General features: G+C 35.3%; 1 protein-coding gene across 1 annotated transcript in view; it reads right to left on the minus strand.

The window, feature by feature from the left end:
- TMEM38B (transmembrane protein 38B) overlaps positions 1 to 19,592 on the minus strand; it is a 67,874-nt gene that overhangs the window by 21,139 nt on the left and 27,143 nt on the right. The window lies entirely within an intron of this gene.

Raw genomic sequence — 19,592 nt, forward strand, 5'->3', positions numbered from 1 at the left:
AAGAGCAGATTTTTTTTCCCCTTTCTTTGTGTCCTCAGCACTTAGCATAATGTCTGGCATACAATAGGTTATTTCATAAATGTTTATTGAATGACTTCTGCTGAAATAAAAAAACACGAGGGTAGCAATTATTATCTCAGACAAAACAATAGCAAAAAAAAAAAGACCTAGGAGATAAATAGGAAAATTACATTTTGCTAAAAGGCACTGTTGACAGTGATTTAATATTAATGCTAAATATATATGCATGGTATGTCACAGCACTTAAATCCATAAAGGAAAAGGTAAATGAAGTACATGGAGAAACAGACAATAAAACTATTATAGTGAGAGAATCAATTTAGCCCCTTTCAGATCTAGATAAATCTAACCAAAAAAGAAATAAAGGACCTGAATGGACTTGTATAAAACTCAGATAGAAAGGACCTCTGTGGAATATTAAATGGAAATAGAAAGGACATATTTTTCATCTGGGAATGATGCCTTCACAAAAGCTGACCATATATTAGGGGATAAAAACCTCACAAACAAATGCAAAAAAGCAGAGATGTTAAATGAATCTTTTACTGATCATAATGCAATAACAATGACATTCAAAAAAGAACCTTTGAAGCAAAAATTACAAATTAACTTCAAACTAAATAACTTAATCCTAAAGAATGGGTGTGTCAAAGCACAAATAGAAATAATCAAAAATTTTATTCAGCTCAAATTTATTCACATTTGGGATGCAGCCACAAATGTACTTAGGGGGAAAATTTATATCTTTAAACATTTTCACCAATAAAAAAGAGAAAGAACAGATCAATGAATTGGACATACAATTTTTAAAAGCTAGGAAAAAATCCAACAAATTAAAAATGCTCAACTACATGCCAAAATAGTAATTCTGAAAATCAAAAAAGATTAACAAAACTGAAAGCAAAAAAACACAACACCCTGAATAAATAAAATTAGGAACTATTTCCTTAAATCATGAAAATAAGATAGACCATTAACTAACCTCATTTTTTAAAAAAAAAATCAAATTACCAATATTTAAAATGAAAAAGGTTAATTCGTAACCAAAGGAGAATAAAAGAAATTATTAGAAGATATTTCACCCAATTACATACCAATAAAATGACACTTTAAATAATATGGATTAATATTTACAAAAATATAAATTGCCCAAATTTAGCAGAACATAAAAAAATACTTACATAATTCTATCCTAGAAGTAGAAATTAAACAATCCATAAAACCATAAATGAACTCCCAAAGAAAAAGAAAAGATTCCCAGACCAAATAGATTTAAAGTAGATTCTATCAAACATCTAAAGAATAATTAATTCCACAGATACAAAAACTGGTTCAGAAAAATTGGAAAAAGGATTCTACCAAATTCCTTCTATTACACAACTATGGTTTTGATACCTAATATAGGAAGGCAAAACAGAGAAAAAACTATAACTATCCCTAATGAATACTGACAAGAAAACGTTACATAAAATAATAGCAAGGCAACTACAACAATATATGGCAAAGATTTTAATCTTTTACCATAGTGAGCAGCTTGGATTTAAGCCAAGAATACAGGACTGGTTCAATATCAGGAAAGCTATAAACATAACCGACTAGATTAGGAATTTTAAAAAATCATATCAGCAGATGCAGAAACGCCTTTGACAAAATACAACACCCATTCTGTTAAACACATAAACACACATAAACATACACACATATAAGAAAGCATTGGAATAATGGAAACTTTCCTCAGTACGATAATTAGTATCTCTCTAGAACCAAGAGCCAGTATCATCTGTAATGAGGTTAAACTAGAGAGCATAACTTTTGATGATAATATGACAGAGTTTGCTTAGGAAAACCTAGACATTCAAGTAAAAGACTAGCTGAAATGATTAACAACTTCAGCAGAGTTATAAGGCATAATATTTCTATTAAATTTCTATATGTTAGCAACTAAATCCAGCAGGAAGAGATAGAGAAACTCTATTTAAAATACTACAGGAAATATAAAATATTTGGGAGTCTACCTGCCAAAACATACATAAAAACTATATGAACACAATTACAATACAGCCTTTGCACAAATAAGGACAAATCTAAATAACTGGAGAAATATTAACTATTCATGGGTAAACTAAATCAATATAATAAAATTTATTGCTTTTCTTTGTATCCCCATCATTAAGCACAGTGGCTGCGTAAGGGGCAAACAAAGTAGGATCTTTTGTTGTTTTTGTTTCAGTACAAGCAAGAAGTATAATGCCTCTGATGGAATCTTGCCTTTATCAATTAAGAGTCTTTACTAGAAGAAACAAAGAGTTTCTTTAATGAGAAAAAGTATATGTATTTGTATTGTTAATGTGATTAAAGATCTTCCCTACCCATTAATGGGCCTCCTATTAAGGAGTGTTTGATTAAGGAAAATGTGTAGGAAGGCCCATACCTTTTGTTAATAAGGCACTGGTTCTCAAGGGTTGGGATGCCCTCTGGCTCTAAAAAAGGAATAAATACTCTGAGAGTAAGGTTTTACTTTGGGGCTTAGTTTTTGGAAGAAACTTTGTGATCTGGGAAGTCGCTAAGGAGCATCCCAGCTCTGAAAACCCAGATGTTGATGCTTTCCTCTCTAGCAACTGTGGTGAGACAGTTGGACTTGTATGTTGATTTGTGATATGTGTATTGCTTGTGTCACACAGTTTGGAAGCGCTGTCTGTTGATTTCCTGAACTAAGTGAATGGTATATGTACTAGGTTAAAGTGATTGTTAGCCCCTCAAAAGTTGCTTTTCCTTTTAGAGTTGCAGATCTAAGAACCTGTGATAGCAGGTCCCCCTGTGTATATCAGTATAATCTTACTGTTACAGCCAGGCACATTTTATTGTTCAGTCGTGTTCAACTCTTCATGACAACATGAACCATAGTACCCCAAGTCCTCCTATCCTTCACTATCTCCTAAAGTCTGTCCAAATTCATATTCACTGCTTCCATGCCACTATCTATACACTTCATCCTCTGCCATTCCCTTTTCCTTTTGCTTTCATTCTTTCCCAACATCAGGGTCTTTTCCAATGAGTCCCTTCTCAATAGGTAGCCAAAGCATCAGCTTCAGTATCTGACCTTCCAGTGAATAGCCAGAATTAGTTTTTTTAACTATTTGCTCTCCTTGCTGTTCAAGGGACTCTCAAAAGACTTCTCCAGCACCACAATTCAAAAGCATTGATTCTTCTGTGCTCAGCTTTCTTTATAATGCAACTCTCACAGCCATACATTGCTACTGAAAATAACCAAAGCTTTGACTATATAGACCTATATCTACTATACAAATCTTAGGGGTCAAGATGATATCCTTGCTTTTTAATAAATTGTCTAGATTTGCCATAGCTCTACTTCCAAGGAGAAAGTATCTTTTAATTTCAATGGTTGCAATTGCCATCTGTAGTGATCTTTGATCCCAAGAATAGAAAATCTGACACTGCTTTTGTCAGGGGGTTTGTTTGTTTTTTAACATTATGCTTCAAGCCAGTTTTTATACTCTCAGCATAATTCATAGTTTCTTTGAGCTATGCAAGCCTCTCCACCATGAAGAGATGAGGGGGCAGGGTTGGTACACAGTAAGTGTTTAATAAATGTACGTTGAGTGACTGAATGCTGATTGTTGATTGACTGAATGAATGCAAATATTCTCTCCAGTTTACTGAGGTCCTGAGACATAGAGTTTAGTAAATCACCCATGTCCTGGTGATTAATGGCACAGCCTGACCTACATTATAATATTTATTTCCCCTTAAGTAGTTCAACTTTAAAATATTTTCTGTCCATCCTCCCCACTGCTAAGCACAAAGGCTCTTATCACATATCTGATAAGTAACTGAATGAATCAAATGTGTATGTAAGAACCATCTAGTGGAGAAAAAGGAAAATTACTTCATAGTTAGGTGAAGATACCATGGAATCAAGTAACTCATTTCAGAGCAAAGGTGCACATGACGTGTTTCAAATTCTGTGGGTGGAAATAAAAATAATTTCTTAAGAGTTGGAAAGATCTGACAATAGTGAAGACAGCAGAAATGATGAAACTGAAGAATGATAGAAAAAAAGAAGTATAAAGTAGAGTAATAAAGCATAAGAGAACTAAAGATTAATTTAGGACAAATCATTAGTGAATAGCTTATTACTATATAAGTTACAAGTCTTTCATATACATGTGTGTGTTTTAAAGGAAGAATATTTTAAATTCAATATTTTTCCTTTTAGGTTAACATTCATTTCCCTGACTTTAATCTCTATCTGCTCCAATCCACCCAACTCCCTGCTATAAGATTTATCTTTCATCTCGTCTCTTCCTTTCTCAACCCCTTCCACCAGCCCCAGGGGTCAACTATTTCAGTGAGTGCATCGTGTGTTCCAGGAGGACTAGCACTTCTGGTGTGAGGGCTTGCCAAACTGTTTTCAGGGCTGCTTATCCACCTTTGGTGTCTACCTTTCACCCAGTGCTCTCTCAGCTATGGCTCCAAGACACTGTAGCATGCACAGCAGCCATAATCTGGTAAACCATCTTGGCAGACCAGCTAAATCAGATTGGGGGTAACTAACAGGCCTCAAACCTGTCAGTGAATTAAGGGGATATCTACTCCAAGAATGTGAAGACTTTCCCTGGTGGAATGGGCAGAAGAAAGTGGCTGAAGTAGGCACTGTGGAGAGCTTAGAACTTAGTCAGATATTAAAGAGATTAAAATCATCCACTGCATCCCAGGTGATTGCCAGTCAGCTTGACTTCTGTCCTGCCACTGGACTTTGATGACTATGGAAGTAACCGTGTGAGGCTGACAACTCTGTGACTCTGCCTCACTTAAACCCAATTCACACAGAGTAAAAACATCGCTCCTGATATCACGGATCCTCTTCCAAAACAAAGGACGAACAAACAACAACCACCTCAGGGGCAGCAAACAGACTATATCCTGTAGGCATGTAACCTTGTATTCTCTCTTGGTCTCATCATATCTGGGATACTGCACTCACTCTGAGCTGCCACACTTTAAGAACAGCATTGATAAAATGAAGATCATCCAAAGAAGGATAATCAGGATGCCTGATAAAGGACTAGGAGTTTATGCCATATGAGGAATGGCTGAAAGAACTGGGCTTTTTTTTAACTGGAAAGAGATTTAAAGGGCAAGGATGGGAAGAACTGCTGTCTTCAAATATTTGAAGTAATGTGATATGGAAAAAATATATATACTTACCCTTCTTGAGTCCAGACAGCAGAGCTAGAAATAGGAGGTAAAAATTACAAAAAAGAAAATTGAGACTTCATGTAAGGAAAAATGTGTTAACAATTAGAGCCATCCAAAAGTGGAACAGGTGCCTTAGAAGGCCACAGTGGATTCTCCTTCACTAGAGTTCTTCAAGTACAAACTTTAGGGTGTTGCCCTAAAGTCTCCTTGACTCCTCATGATTTTTTTAAGTCATACAATAAAAGCTGGATCTAAGAATGAACATCTTACAGGATTATGGACACACAGGTGGGATCAGTGATACAAACTGGGGAGAAATAGATGCCAGACTAACGGTACAGAGAGAAGCTTGGACATTAGAAGTTGAAGTTGTAAGGACAATTCAGTTAACACTAAGAATTGGGTTGGAAGATGGGCCCAAGGGCTGGACCACCCAGAATTAGATTAATCTCATCTTAACACTAAAAGGGAATTTAAAATATCTCATAATTAATTGCAAACTTTTCTTTAAGAATCCGTTTTCTGAGGGTTTTTTTAAAAAATATATTCACAATTCTATTCAACTGCTTCTGCAAGTAATGTCATTAAATCAGATCTGCACCTCTAACATATTCTAGCTGTGTGACCCTGGGCAAGTCCCTTTGCTGCTCAGTGCTGCGGACAATTCTCTAAGACTCTAAGATGCCAAGAAGGCACTGATTTGCACGAGCAGAGGAAGCTCCCTCACCTGAAGGTTCTATGAAGTCATAGCTCCCAGTTCCCTCATTCAGACCCTGCAGGGATCAGTCAGTCAAAAGAGCTTGGTGAGTTCATGTTTAGTTCAACACAAAAACCCGACTCAGGCGAGTTATCAGTAACAATAATTATAGACTAATAAATAATGTGAACGTCACCCAGTTATTACCATCAATAATAACAGTAGCAATGACAGTCAGAGTTTCTTTAAATATTCCCATTCTTTATTATGAGGCAATAGTAAAATGCCAGGCTCACCACGCAGTCTTAATCATATTAAATAGAACAAGTGTGACAGTTGAGAGAGAGAAATGGTGTGATACATGAACGACTCACTAACTGGCAAATAAACTAATAAGTAAAACAGTTACTATGTCCAACAGCGAAATATTCATAATATTTCTCAGAACTCTATATGCTCTTCCAAACATCAGGTATCGTAACTTATTGTTACTCATTACCAGTAGATGGTGCTCGTCCACAAACTTCAACCATGTGATTGTTAGCACTACAGACAGATCTTTCTCAGTCTGGCCATGTGGAGGGCACAGTCCACCAGCCCAAAGTCCCACATCACTGTTCACAAGCTAGAATTAAATGAAGCACAAGCCATGATGTACTAAGAATAAAAACCAAGAGAGCATATGGTCATATTGTCATCAATGAGCCACAGTTATTGAGTGCTGACTGTTTGACACACCAAGGATGATCTAAAGAGGTATGTGACCGCTCTACAACCTAAACATACCTAAAAATAAATGTAATGTCTAAACTTTATAAAACAAAATCTATGGAGCTATAAAAAATTATGACATAAAATGTTTCGTTTTAAATACTAATTTCAATTTAATTTTGCTCAGGAAAGTTTTTTGGAGATAGAGATTATCTCTATCTCACATCATTCAACAACACTGTATCTGTGAACTGCTATAAAGACAAGTATCCTGAGAAAGAGGGTCCACAAGGTCTGCTACTACATATAACAGAAATTTCCCAAGTTGATACAAAGATAGGGAAAATTTTGCCACACTATAAAAAAAAATTAAGATCCCAGCTCCCAATGTCTCTAATCTTATCCCAGTGACAAATTTTATCGGAAACATACATTATACAGCAGTATATAGAATGACTAAAATCAATATACACAATGGACAACAATCATGTAAATGAAAATAAAAAATGGGATCAAAATTATCATAATTTTCATTTATATAGTTTAAAAATTAAAACAATAAAGATGTGTGATCTAATACTCCCTCCAACCTGCTTTAGAAAAATTATGAATCAACATACACAATTACAATTTGTGTAAATGGAAAAAACATTAACAATTAAGGATAAAACCCTGACTCCTTTTTAATTATAATAAGAAAGCTTGGCACCAAATAAGAAATGAAGAACTTAAGCTACCTCTTCCTTCCTGCTTTGCAGAGTTTGGGAAGTAACAATAGGGGTGGAATTATCAGGCTCCTTTGATATCTGAATTACTTTGAATTACATTCTCTCTCTGTCTCTCTCTCTCTCTCTCTCTCTCTCTCTCTCCCTCTCTCTCTCTCTCTCTCTCTCTCTCTCTCTCTCTCTCTCTCTTTCTCTCTCTCTCTGATAGGTCACTGAGTAGAGAAGGGAAAGGGATAGATTTGAAAAGTAAGGTTATATACAAACAGAAAATAGCAACAAACATTTTAAAATGTATATAAATCAGAAAAAGAACATTCTTCTTCAGCATATGCATTCAGTTAAAATATTAACATAATTACAGTACTTTAGAACTGAAAGGTTCATAGGATCATAAGTCTACAAAAAAAGAATCTATTCCATCCCCTAACTATGCAGAGATAACTGAACAGAGATATTCAGTTATCTGCCCAAGGTCACATGGCTAGCAAGTGGAAATCCCAGGATTTAAACCCAGGTCCTCCGATTCCACGTTGAGCACACTTCCCATAGGACTATGCCACCTCTAAAGAATCTTACCATCACTTTAGAAATAAAAGAAATGAGTGGCAGAAGTGTTATTTAATATATTATTGTGAGGTTTCAGAGCAATGTGCTAGGCGTTGAGGGAATATACACACACAAACAAGGCGGCACATTTGTTCTTATGGCACATACCTGGAAATATACACATATCAATAAAACAAAAGCGAGCATTATAAATACATCATACAGGTCCAAAGTATGGTATATGGTCTTAGGAAGAAATGGAGAACAAAGAGGCTTCGTGAAGGAAAGTATCATGTACAGTGTGTGGGAAAAGGTGCCAGCTAATGAACTGAGGAAGGAAAATGCACTCTGGGGCGGCAGTCTGTGGCCACATCTAAGCTGTGTACTGAGCAAGAAGCAAGTTCATCAGTGGTGTGATTCGGACCCAGAGGTAGCGCAAGGTTTCCCTTCCAGCTTCTAGCCCAGTCTGCAGCCTGAAGAGGAACAAGGGCAGGAATCTCAGACCAAAGAGAAGTCTGCAGCACGAGAGGTTTCCAGCTAGCTGATAAGGGCTCAGGGCAGCAGCAAACCCCGGTCAGGAACTTGCAGTGCTCAGACCAGAGCAGGTAACAGCAGGCCCTGCATCAGCCCACTTTGGGAATACTGGAAGTTTACAAATCCCCAATCTGAGCTGTCTCTAAGATTTTGGAATAACACAACACTCAAAACACTAAGAAAGCAGCAACAGACCCGGCCAAGACCTTCCCTCAAGAAGCGAACCTGAAGTCAGGAGGAAGGACAGAAGAATGAGCAGATGGCTATTATGAAGTTAGGGATGATGCAACACAAATCCAGAAAAAGAGGATGACTCCAAAATACGGGCTAGGAAAGTTTGAAAGAAAACACAACTTGGACAAAAATTCCACTAGAATTCTTGGGAAAGAAGGATCAAGAGTTTTTTAAAAAGAATTTTAAATGTTTTTATCACTGAAATGAGAGTGCTAGAGGGAAAAAAGGATCAAAAAGAAATGAGAGCTACAGAAGAAAAATTAGGAAGGGAATTAAACACTTGGCACAAGTGCTGCAAAAATATGCCTAAGCAACAAAGTCCCTGCAAATTAGAATGGGCCAAACAGAAGCCGGTGACTTCATGAGACAACAAAAAATATGGAAATAAAATCAAAAGACTGAAAAAATAAAATGTAAAGTATTGAACAGCAAAAACAACAGGCCTGGAAAACAGACCAAGGAGAAAAATCTTAAGAATCATTGTATTACATAGAGGCCAGAACCAAAAAAAGAGCCTAGATATTCTATCTCAAGAAATCTCAAAATAAAACTGCCCAGTTCTTTTAGAACCAGTAAAGCCAAAATCCAAAGTTTCCAGGTAAAAGAAAAAATACTACAAGCAGTCAGAAAAAATCCAAGTATCAAAGAACCAACTAGGATCCCATACAACTTAGAAGCCACTACTATTGTGAAATGGAGAGTTTAGAATACAATATTTCAGAAGGCAAAAGATATAGACTTACAGTCAAGAATAACTTACCAGTGAAACTGAATTTAATCCTACAGGAGGAAAAAATTGATGTTTGATGAAATAGAAGACTTCCAAGTATTCCTGATGAAGAGATCAGAGCTGCATAGAAAAAAATCATAGAAACAACAACTAGTAGAAGGGAATGAAAAGAAGACCATATGCTACAATTTATGGGATGCAGCTAAAACTGTTCTTGGAGGAAAAATTAGCTCTCAAAAACATATTAACAAAATTTAAAAGATAGCATTAATGAACTGAGTATGAGTTTTTAAAAACTAGAAAATTAACTTTAAAAAATCCAAATAGGAAATCTTGGAAAGTTAAGCAAAAGCAGATAAAACAGAAAAAAAAACTAAAAAAATGGTAAACAAGACTAAAAGTTGATTTTCTAAAAAGACTAACAAACAAACTTTAGCAAACCTAACTTTTAAAAGAAAACAGATAATCAAATTACCAAAATAAAAAACAAAATGAAATCGCAAAAAATGATTAATAGAAATTATTTTGCATAATTAGGTGCTAAGAAAAAGAATTTAAAGGAAATAGAGGATTATCTACAAAATAAAATCCCCAAATAAACAGAAGATGAAATAGATATCTTAAATCCAAGCATAGAAAATGAAACTGGAGAAACCATGAAGGAATTACCAATTCTATCACACATGTAAAAGGTAATTAATATTTATGTTACACAAATTATTCTCAAAGAACAGGTTAGCAAACTCCTTTTATAAGAGATACTCCACTGACCCAAAATAGTAAAGTTAACAGTAAAAGAAGACCATCCAGAGGTACCCAAAATGGGTGAGACTGCCCCCTGAAGGCCGTTAGAACGATCCAAGGGGTAGTAGTAGCCTCAGGTGCAACTGGAGGGGGGAGGGGTATTGAATAAAAATAAGTGGAAGAATAAGGAAAGAAGAGAATAAAAATTTAAGAAACATTCATATGTATTTCATCTGTTGTGTAACAGAGTTATAGTCATAATGACATTATTTTCCAAATAAACACATAAAATGCAAGTTATAACTGATCAGTGGTCATGTCTGCTAACAGGTCTTAACAAGCAAGTGTTGGCAGCATAGTGTATCATTTCCTGTTGAGAAGGCTAGCAAGCACTGGCAGGAATATGTGCGTGAAATGATTTGTTTACAACACAATACAATTACATGACACAATATTGTGTCATTAAAATGTCAATACAGGAAAAACCCCACAAATTTATAATAAATTATTAAATTTAAGATGTCATTTTTAAAAAAACTTATATTTTTTTAAATTATGCAAATTTAAAAAAAACCATTAAAATGTTAAAGATTTCCAGGGGGGTCACTGAGTAACTATTTTTACAAGGGGGTCAAATAAGTTTGGGAATCTCTTCCATAGACCATCATCACTAATGAATATTATTCATAAAAATTCAGTAAAACTCCAGCAAAAAGACTACATTAATATAACCAAAAAGTTATTCACTATGACCAAATCTGGATTTGTAATAGGAATGCAAAGACTCTTCAAGAAGAGGAACACAATTAAAATAGTTACATTAAAATCACACATCATTCAAATCACATGACTCTATCAACCAGATACAGAAAACAAGGTATAATTCTAACTCATGCTTAGAAAAAAAAGATCTATAAAACATAAGTATAGACAGGTTAAATGTTAAAAAAAAACTCTCAAACCAAAAATATAGCATTAGAATTGAAAATACACAAGCATTCTCAATGAAGAGGTATAAAGCAAAGATACATTATTTTACCCAAAGATTATTATTTTACATAATTCTAGAGATACTAGCAAGAGCAATAAGACAACAGAAATAAATTAAAGACATAAACAATGTTAAGGAAAACACAAAATTATCCTTCTACGAAAAGGTCATGATGGTTTACTTAGAAAATGCCTGAGGATCAATAAAGAAATTGAGAGAGTTAACGGTTTCTATAATGCAGCAAGGACACAAAATAAATAAAAAAAATAAATCAGCAAGATATTGTGTAGTACAGGAACTCTGCAAAGTGATAGAAATAAAAAGACAAAAATAAAAAGTCTCTGCCCTCAAGGAGCTCCCAATATATTGGACGAAAAAGCACATACGAAACAACTAGCTCTATTCATGTGGACAAGTCACTTAAATTTGATTCCATTTCCTCATCATTCTAATGACAGGGTTGAAATAGATGTTCAGTGAGATCTCTTTCAGCTCAAGATCTATGACTACATGATATTCCAAGGTATATTTTTGGTCCAGATCTGTGATTTTATTGCTTAGGAAACTCCCAATGAGTACGCTCCCTCCACCTATGCAAGTCAGCAACTCCTCTGCAACTTAAAGTCTTGAAGAATAATCTCAAAAACTGCAAGGCTGGAGGATTCTGGGAAGATGGCAGAATAAGGCAGGGCATTACCTGGTTTTTCCAAATTCCTCCATACAGTTTTTAAAATAATTCCTCAAAGTGAACTTTATAGTGGCAAAAATAATTAAAAGTCTGGGTAAAGTACTTGTTCATCATTAAGGCATGTTGGGAGGACATTAGGAAAAACTCTGACCTCCTGGTGCCAGTCTGGACTGACTGAAGGGCAGACACCTCAACAAGTCCTGAGGACAGCTGTGTTGGTGGAGGTACCACTGTCCCAGGCTCTGGCTGTGGATGAGGAGGAGCAAGCACATGCTGGTGAGTGTGGTTGCTGAGGGGTGGAGGCCCTGCTGCCTTTGGTCACTTGCAAGGGAACAGAGACCTTGGTTTCAGTTCCAGGGCAGAGGGGTAAGCTGAAGCTTGCAGTGACTAGACCAAAGGAAACGAGCATTTGAGGTGACAGCATTACTGGGAGCCCAGGTCACAGCTCAAGGGTAGAAAAGAGTACCTGATGTTACTCATATATATCAAGACATGAGCAAGAAGAGCAGTGATCACACCTGCTCTTGGATTACATAACATCTGAAGCACCAAGAGGTCAAAGGCTGCTAAACAGAGCTCAGAAAACAACAGCATGAAAAACCTATAGGCTGAGACATTATCCCCCACATCTTGGGAGTAGAGCCCAGTTCCAACATAAAATCCACAACCAAGAAATAGGTTGCTAAAAAAATTAAAATGAGTAAGCAATAGTGAAAGAATTCTACCATAGATATCCACTATGGTGAAAGAAAAGATAATGGTTCAAACTTAGAAGAATACAATGAAGTCAAAACAGTTACTTCTAAAGATTCAAAGAAATACGTAAAACAGTCACAAGCTCAGAATGAGTTCTTCTAGGAACTTAAAAAAGACTTTAAAATCAAGTAAGAGTGACTGAGGAAAAAATATGGGTAATGCAAGAAAATCATGAAAACTATGAAAGAAAGTCAACCAATTGGAGATTCAAAAAATTATGGAAGAAAATAACTTCTTAAAAATTAGAATTGGGTAAGAGGAAGTTATTGACATCATAAGACACCAAAAAATAATAAAATCAAGATCAAAAGAATGAAAAAATAGAGAATGTGAAACATATCATTATAAAAACAACTGACCTAAAAAACAGATCAAAGAGAGAATAAGAATTGATGGTTTACCTGCAAGTTAGGATTAAAAAAAAGAGTTTAAACACTATATTTCAAGAATTAGTAAGGAAAATTGCCCAGATATTTTAGAACTGAAAGGTAAAATAGGAATTGAAAAAAATCTACCAATAACCTCCTAAAAGAGATTCCCAAGATGAAAATTCACAGATACCATAGCTAAGTTTTGAAGGTCCCTGGTCAAGAAGAAAATATGATAAGTAAATAGAAAGAAATAATTTAAATACCATGGAGCTACAGTCCGAATAACACAAGGCCATGGAATATGATATTCCAAAGAGCAAAGAATCTGAGTTTGTAATCAAGAACAGCTTGCCCAGCAAAACTAAGTATAATCCTTCAATGAAAAAAAATGAATGTTAATGAATTAAAGGACTTAATTCTTGAGGAAAAGAACAGAACTGAACAGAAAATTAGTTTTGCAAGAATCAGGAGAAATATAAGAAAGTAAACATGTAAGGTCAATTATAAAGGATTTAGTAAGGTCAAATTGTTTACTTCTTATATGGAAAAACGTTATCTTTAACTCTTAAGAGTGTTATCATTACTTGGGTAGTTTGAAAAAGCACACATAGATAGAAAGCTAGGAGTTTAGTTGAGTATGATGGGATAATTCTAAAAAATACAATTGAGTGGAGAGAGGTAAAATGTAATAATGTAATAAAATGTAACAACAATCTCATATAAACAAGGCTTGAATTGAAGAACTTTTACAATGAAGAGTAGAAGTAGGTGGGAGGCTAGTAGTGCTAGAACTGGGAAAAGAAAAAATAGCATATACATTTATAATAGAAATTTATACATTATAATTTGATCCGTTTATAACTGTTCATGGGTGAGCAGAGTCAATATGATAAAAATGCAATTCTAGCTAAGCTCATCTACTTATTCAGTGCCATCCCAACTAAATAATTAAAAAAATTTAGCTAGAAAAAAATTATAAGAAAATTCATTTGTAAAAACAAAAGGTCAAGAAAATCCAAGAAATTAATGAAAAAAAATGTTACAGAAGCAGGCATAGCAATACCAAATCTTAAACTATATTCTAAGGTGGTAATTATCAAAACTATCTGCTACTGGCTAAGAAACAGAAAGGTGGATCAGCGGAACAGAGTGGACGTAAAATATATAAGTAGTAATTTATTATAGTAAGTTTGTATTTAACTAGTACAAAGATTTAAGATTTGAGATAGGATTTCACTATTTGGTAAAAGCAGAAACTAAGTGTAGAGCAACATCTCACACCATTTACCAAGAAAAGGTCAAAATGGACACATGGTCTTGTTTCTAGAGGTATCATAAGTAAAGTAGAAGAAGACGGAACTTAATACTTATCAGACTTATAGACTGGAGAAGAATTTATGAATAAACAAGAGATGAAGCATTGTAAGATATAAAATGGATAATTCTGGTTACATTAAATTTAAAAGGTTTTGTACAAATAAAATCAATGTAACCAAGATTAGGAAAAGAGTTTATAGACAATTTCTCAGAAAAAGTTCACATATCTCAAACATACAGAAAACTGTCAAATTTATAAGAATATTCATCATTCCCCAACTGACAAACAGTCAAAGGATATGAACAGGTAGTTTATGGAGAAAGAAATTAAAGGTACATATAGTCATCTAAAAAAACTCTAGATAATTATTGATTAAAGAAATGCAAATTAAAACAACTTTGAGATATCATCTCATGTCTACCAGATTGGCTAAAATGATAGAGAAGGAAAATGACAGATGTTGGAGAGGATGTGGAAAAACTGGAATACTAACACACTGTTGGTAGAACTGTGAACTGATCCAGCTATTTGGGAGAGTAGTCTGGAATTACACCCAAAGAATTATCTAACTGTGTGTACCCTTTGACCCAGAAATACCACTACATTAGGTCTGTTTCCCAAAGTGGAAAAAGGAAAAAAAAACCTATTTCTTCCAAAATATTTATAGTAGCTCTCTTCATGGTGGCAAATAACTGGAAATTCAGGGGATGATCAAAATTGGGGAATGGCTAAACAAGCTGTGACATATGACTGTCACAGAAAACCACAATGCTGTATGAAATGATGAGCAGGTTGATTTTAAAAAACACAAAATGACTTGCACATAATTATGATGAGTGAAATGAGAACCAACAGAATATGAAACAGTAACAACAATATTGCTCAAAGGATAACTATAAATCATCCTTATAAATGATAATTATAAATATTCAAATAAACTACAATAAATAAACTATGATGGAAGATGCCATCCATCTTCGGAGAAAGAACTGATAAATACAAGTATGCATAGTGTAGATAGGTAGATAGATAGATGATAGATAGATAGATAGATGGATGGATGGATGGATGGATGGATGGATGGATGGATGGATAGATAGATAGATAGATAGATAGATAGATAGATAGATAGATAGATAGATAGATGGATGGATGGATGGATGGATGGATGGATGGATGGATAGATGGATGGATGGATGGATGGATATGTCAAATGGTGGTGTTCTCTAGTGTGTGGTCAGGAAGGAGAGAGGGAGACATTTTAGAACCTGAAATCTAACTAAATAAATTTAATTTAATTTTTAAAAAAAGAAAAGGGGAGGGGGGAAACTGAAAGGTTCAAGTTCATGGTGTCAAACAACCAGTATATATAGCAGAGGCAGAACTTGAACCCAGGTCTTCCTGACTTCCAGGTCAGTGACAACAAGCTGCCTCCCATACAATCTATAAACAAAATAAATACAAGGTACGCTACAGGGAGAAGGGGAAATGTCTTATTTATTAAGTGCCTACTATATGCCATCAACAAATATTTCCGTATATAAAGAACAAAAAGGAGGCTTATACATGGAACTTTGAACTTCAGTTGCATAGTTTGTTTTTTAAACATATATTAAATTTAACATGATGGTAAGAGAACTGCCCTGTTTATATGTGTTCTCTTCTGAACTCTCCATTTTTTCCACTTATTTTTAATGTTTTATTGAGCCTCTTCTCTTCCTTTTTGATCTTTATTACTGCCTAGCCTTTGCTTGTCTTCACACAGAAATTGGCACTCAAGGGGAATTTTAAAGAAAGGAATGAGCACAGTGAAAAGGCCTGTGCACAGGCATGAGGAAAGGAAACAGTGCTGTGCAATAAGGAGAATTTGACTGGGCCATGGAATGAATGAAGACAATTAACGCATAACAACGTAAGGGAAGGAAGGCTCAAGTCAGGTTTTAATAGGCTTTAAAAACAAACAGAAAAATCCAAATTTGCTCCTGCCGATAACACTGAGCTTCTGGAGGTTCACGAATGAATGAATGGTCAGTTAGTATTTTCCATGGGCCAACAACCACTGCAGCCCAGTGGAGAGATGGAGTTAGGAGGACTTGAGTGCACATTCAGTCTCAGACACGAGCTGTGTGACCTGCATAAGTCACTGAAGCACTGTGTGCCTCTGGTCCTTGTGTGTAAAATGAGCTGGAGAAGAAAACAGTAAAACCACTCCAGTATCTTTGCCAAGAAAACCCTACATGGGGTCATGGAGTGCCAGACATGACTAAAACAACTCAACAAAAAACAGCTACTGTACTAATAAAGAAGGAATGGGGATATCAAGTGATACAAAAGGAAAGTGAGGCAGTCTCTGCTCTCATGAACTTTAAACTTTAAGTAGAGATGACAACACATATAGAAGAGAGCTCCAGGGTGCATGGGAAGGCCCAGTCATCCTCAGTGTTCAGCAACAAGGCGGATGACAATGCTCAGGGGTCTGAAAGGTACAGAAGTACAGGAGATGTGATCACCCCCATTATAATTTGAGTTCCTCAAGGGCAGAGAATATCGTTTGCCTTTTTCTGTACCCCCAGTGCATAGTACAGTGCCTGGTATATGGTAAGCATTAATAAATGTTTACTGACTGATTAGTAAGGCCTAACACACAAGGTGGCATAATAGCAAGGTGATAACAGTCCTAGGAAAGCTCAGTAGTGTCTAGGGCGCTGTAACAAGGCAAAGGAAGAGCCATGGTAGGACTTGAGCTCTAAGAATGTCAGGACATTTTGTCAGCTCTATGGAGGATGAACTGGAGGGGGAAGAAATCTGAGGCAGGGAAACCATTTAGGAGGTGACGGTAATATCTACATGAGAAGTCACAGGGACTGAAGTGGTGGGAGGTTTGGAAGGGGGAAGGGAGCGGAAAGAAGGTGATTTATGTGAGAAATGTGGTTAAATCGACAAGATTTCTCAAACTTGGTTTGAGGGATGAGGAGAAGATAAAGATTAAGAATGATTTTAAGGTTAGGAACCCAGATGATTAGAGTAAGTGGTAGCACGCTGCACAGAGAAAAGGGAAGCTGGCAAGAGGGGCAAAGTTTTGGGAAAGATCATGAATGAGTTCTGTTTTACATATGCTTAATTTGAAATGTTTATGGGACTACTGCCTATTCAATATCCAACAGGCAATAGATGTGGGCCTGATCAGCTCTGGAAGTCATCTACATAAAGACGACAATTGAGTTAACCAAAGAAATAGTGTATCAAAAAAAAAAAAAGTAAAGAGCACCCAGGTCAGACATTTGGGGTATACCATAGCGGGGGTCAGATAAGAATGATAGTCTAGCAAAGAAGACTGAGAGATCAGACAAGCTGGAGAAGATGGGGCAAATGCCATGAGTGAGAAACAGCATAAATGGAAGAGATGGAGGTTATGAAAACCCAGTATCCAGGAAAAGAGAGTAGACCACAATATCAAAAGCTTCGGCCAGATAGTCAAGAAGGATGGAGACTGACAACATCAGATCCAAAAGTAAGTAAGCAAAAATAAGTAAATTTGGAAAAAAAAGAAGCTTCTCCGATACCTGAGAGTCAATCCACAAAATACACAAGATTTATATAGGGACGATTACAAAATACTATTTAAAGAATGACTTAAATGAAATGTCATTATTCCTAGTTGGGCTGGGACAATATAACACAAAGGATGCTGCTATCTAAATTAATGTAGAAATTTAATGTTAAACTAATTGAATTACCAAGGGGTTACTTTATGAAGGAAAATAATAATAATAAGATTCATTTGAAGGAAAAACAAGGTCTATAGATTATTAAAGGAAATCATTTTTTAAAATAAGGAATCAAGGGAGAATAGCGCTTCTGGACCTCAAATTATTTTATAAAGCAGTAATCATCATAATTATTAAGCACTAGTTAAAAAATAGAAAAATAGATTAGTGGAACCAACTAGATAAAAGCAAGAATCAGAAAAAAAAAATCACACTCAACTATGGTTCCAGTCTACACCTTACTCCCAGACACATAGGCTTCAATCCAATGACATTGGCCTCCTGGCTGTTCCATGAACAAAATTCTACCTCTTGACTCTGAACATTTTCATTGACTGCCCCTTGCACCTAAAAACACTTTCCCTCTTCAGCTCCATTTACTGACCTCCCTCGCTTCCTTTAAATCCTTTCTTCTACTTTTTCATGTCTCTTAATTAGACTACCTGCCTTCTGTTGATTATTTTCTATTGATCCTGTATATAGCTTACATTGTATACAATTGTTTGCATATCGTCTCTCCATTACATTATAAGCTCCTTGAGGGCAGGAACTGTCTTTTGCCTCTTTTTGTATACTCAGTGTTTATCATACTACCTGGCAGATAGTAAGCACTTCGTGAATATTCATTGATTTAGGGTGGTAGTAGCAGTACAGTGGAAAGAACACTGATTCTGGAGTCAGGAGACATGAATTCAGTCCTCTCTTGGACGTTTATTTACCTATTACATTTTGAGCAAGACACACTTTATGGACCAGAGTTTCCTCATCTAAAGAATCAAGAAGTTGTACTAGATGGTTTCTGAAGTCTCATTTCACTCAAAATCTATGATTCTATGATCAGTAACCTAGTTTTCCATATACCCAAAATACACCACAAGGGGAAGGATTCTCTATTTGACAAAAACTACTTGGAAAGTTGGTAAGCAGTATGGCAGAAATTTAGCTTTAGACCAATATCTTACACCATATATCATAATAAGATCCAAGTGACCTGAATGTAAATGATCTAAATATAAAAGATCAAGCTAATTAAAAAATTAAAGAAAATGAGACCAGGTACCTTTCAATTATGAACAGGGGCAGAATTCTTACACCTAAATAAGGGATATGGAAGATCACACAAAACAGAATCAGATAACTTTCATCTCACAAAATTAAAAAGACTTTACAAGAGCAAAATCAATACAAAAAGGTTCAAAAGAGAAATAGTCGATTTAGAAAAAAAATTTTGCATTCAACACCTCCAGAAAGGTTCTGATATCCAAGACATGTAGGGAATAAGCATTAAATATAAGGCCAAGAGCCATTCCCCAATAGATAAGTGCTCAAAAGAAATGAAATTTTTGAAAGAATTAAAATATATCAACAATCATTTCTATGAAGGATTGCTCCAAATCATTAACTGTAAGTAAAAGACAAATAAATCAATTTAAGTTTTACCTCATTCCACGCTAAATGGTAAAAAAGACAAAAAAATGAAAATGGTCAATATTAGAAGGAACAAAAGGAAGACAGGCACACCAATACAAATGTTGGTGG

Source organism: Notamacropus eugenii, chromosome 1 (genome assembly GCF_028372415.1).
Source record: "Notamacropus eugenii isolate mMacEug1 chromosome 1, mMacEug1.pri_v2, whole genome shotgun sequence".
In the NCBI taxonomy this organism is placed as follows: Eukaryota; Metazoa; Chordata; class Mammalia; order Diprotodontia; family Macropodidae; genus Notamacropus; species Notamacropus eugenii.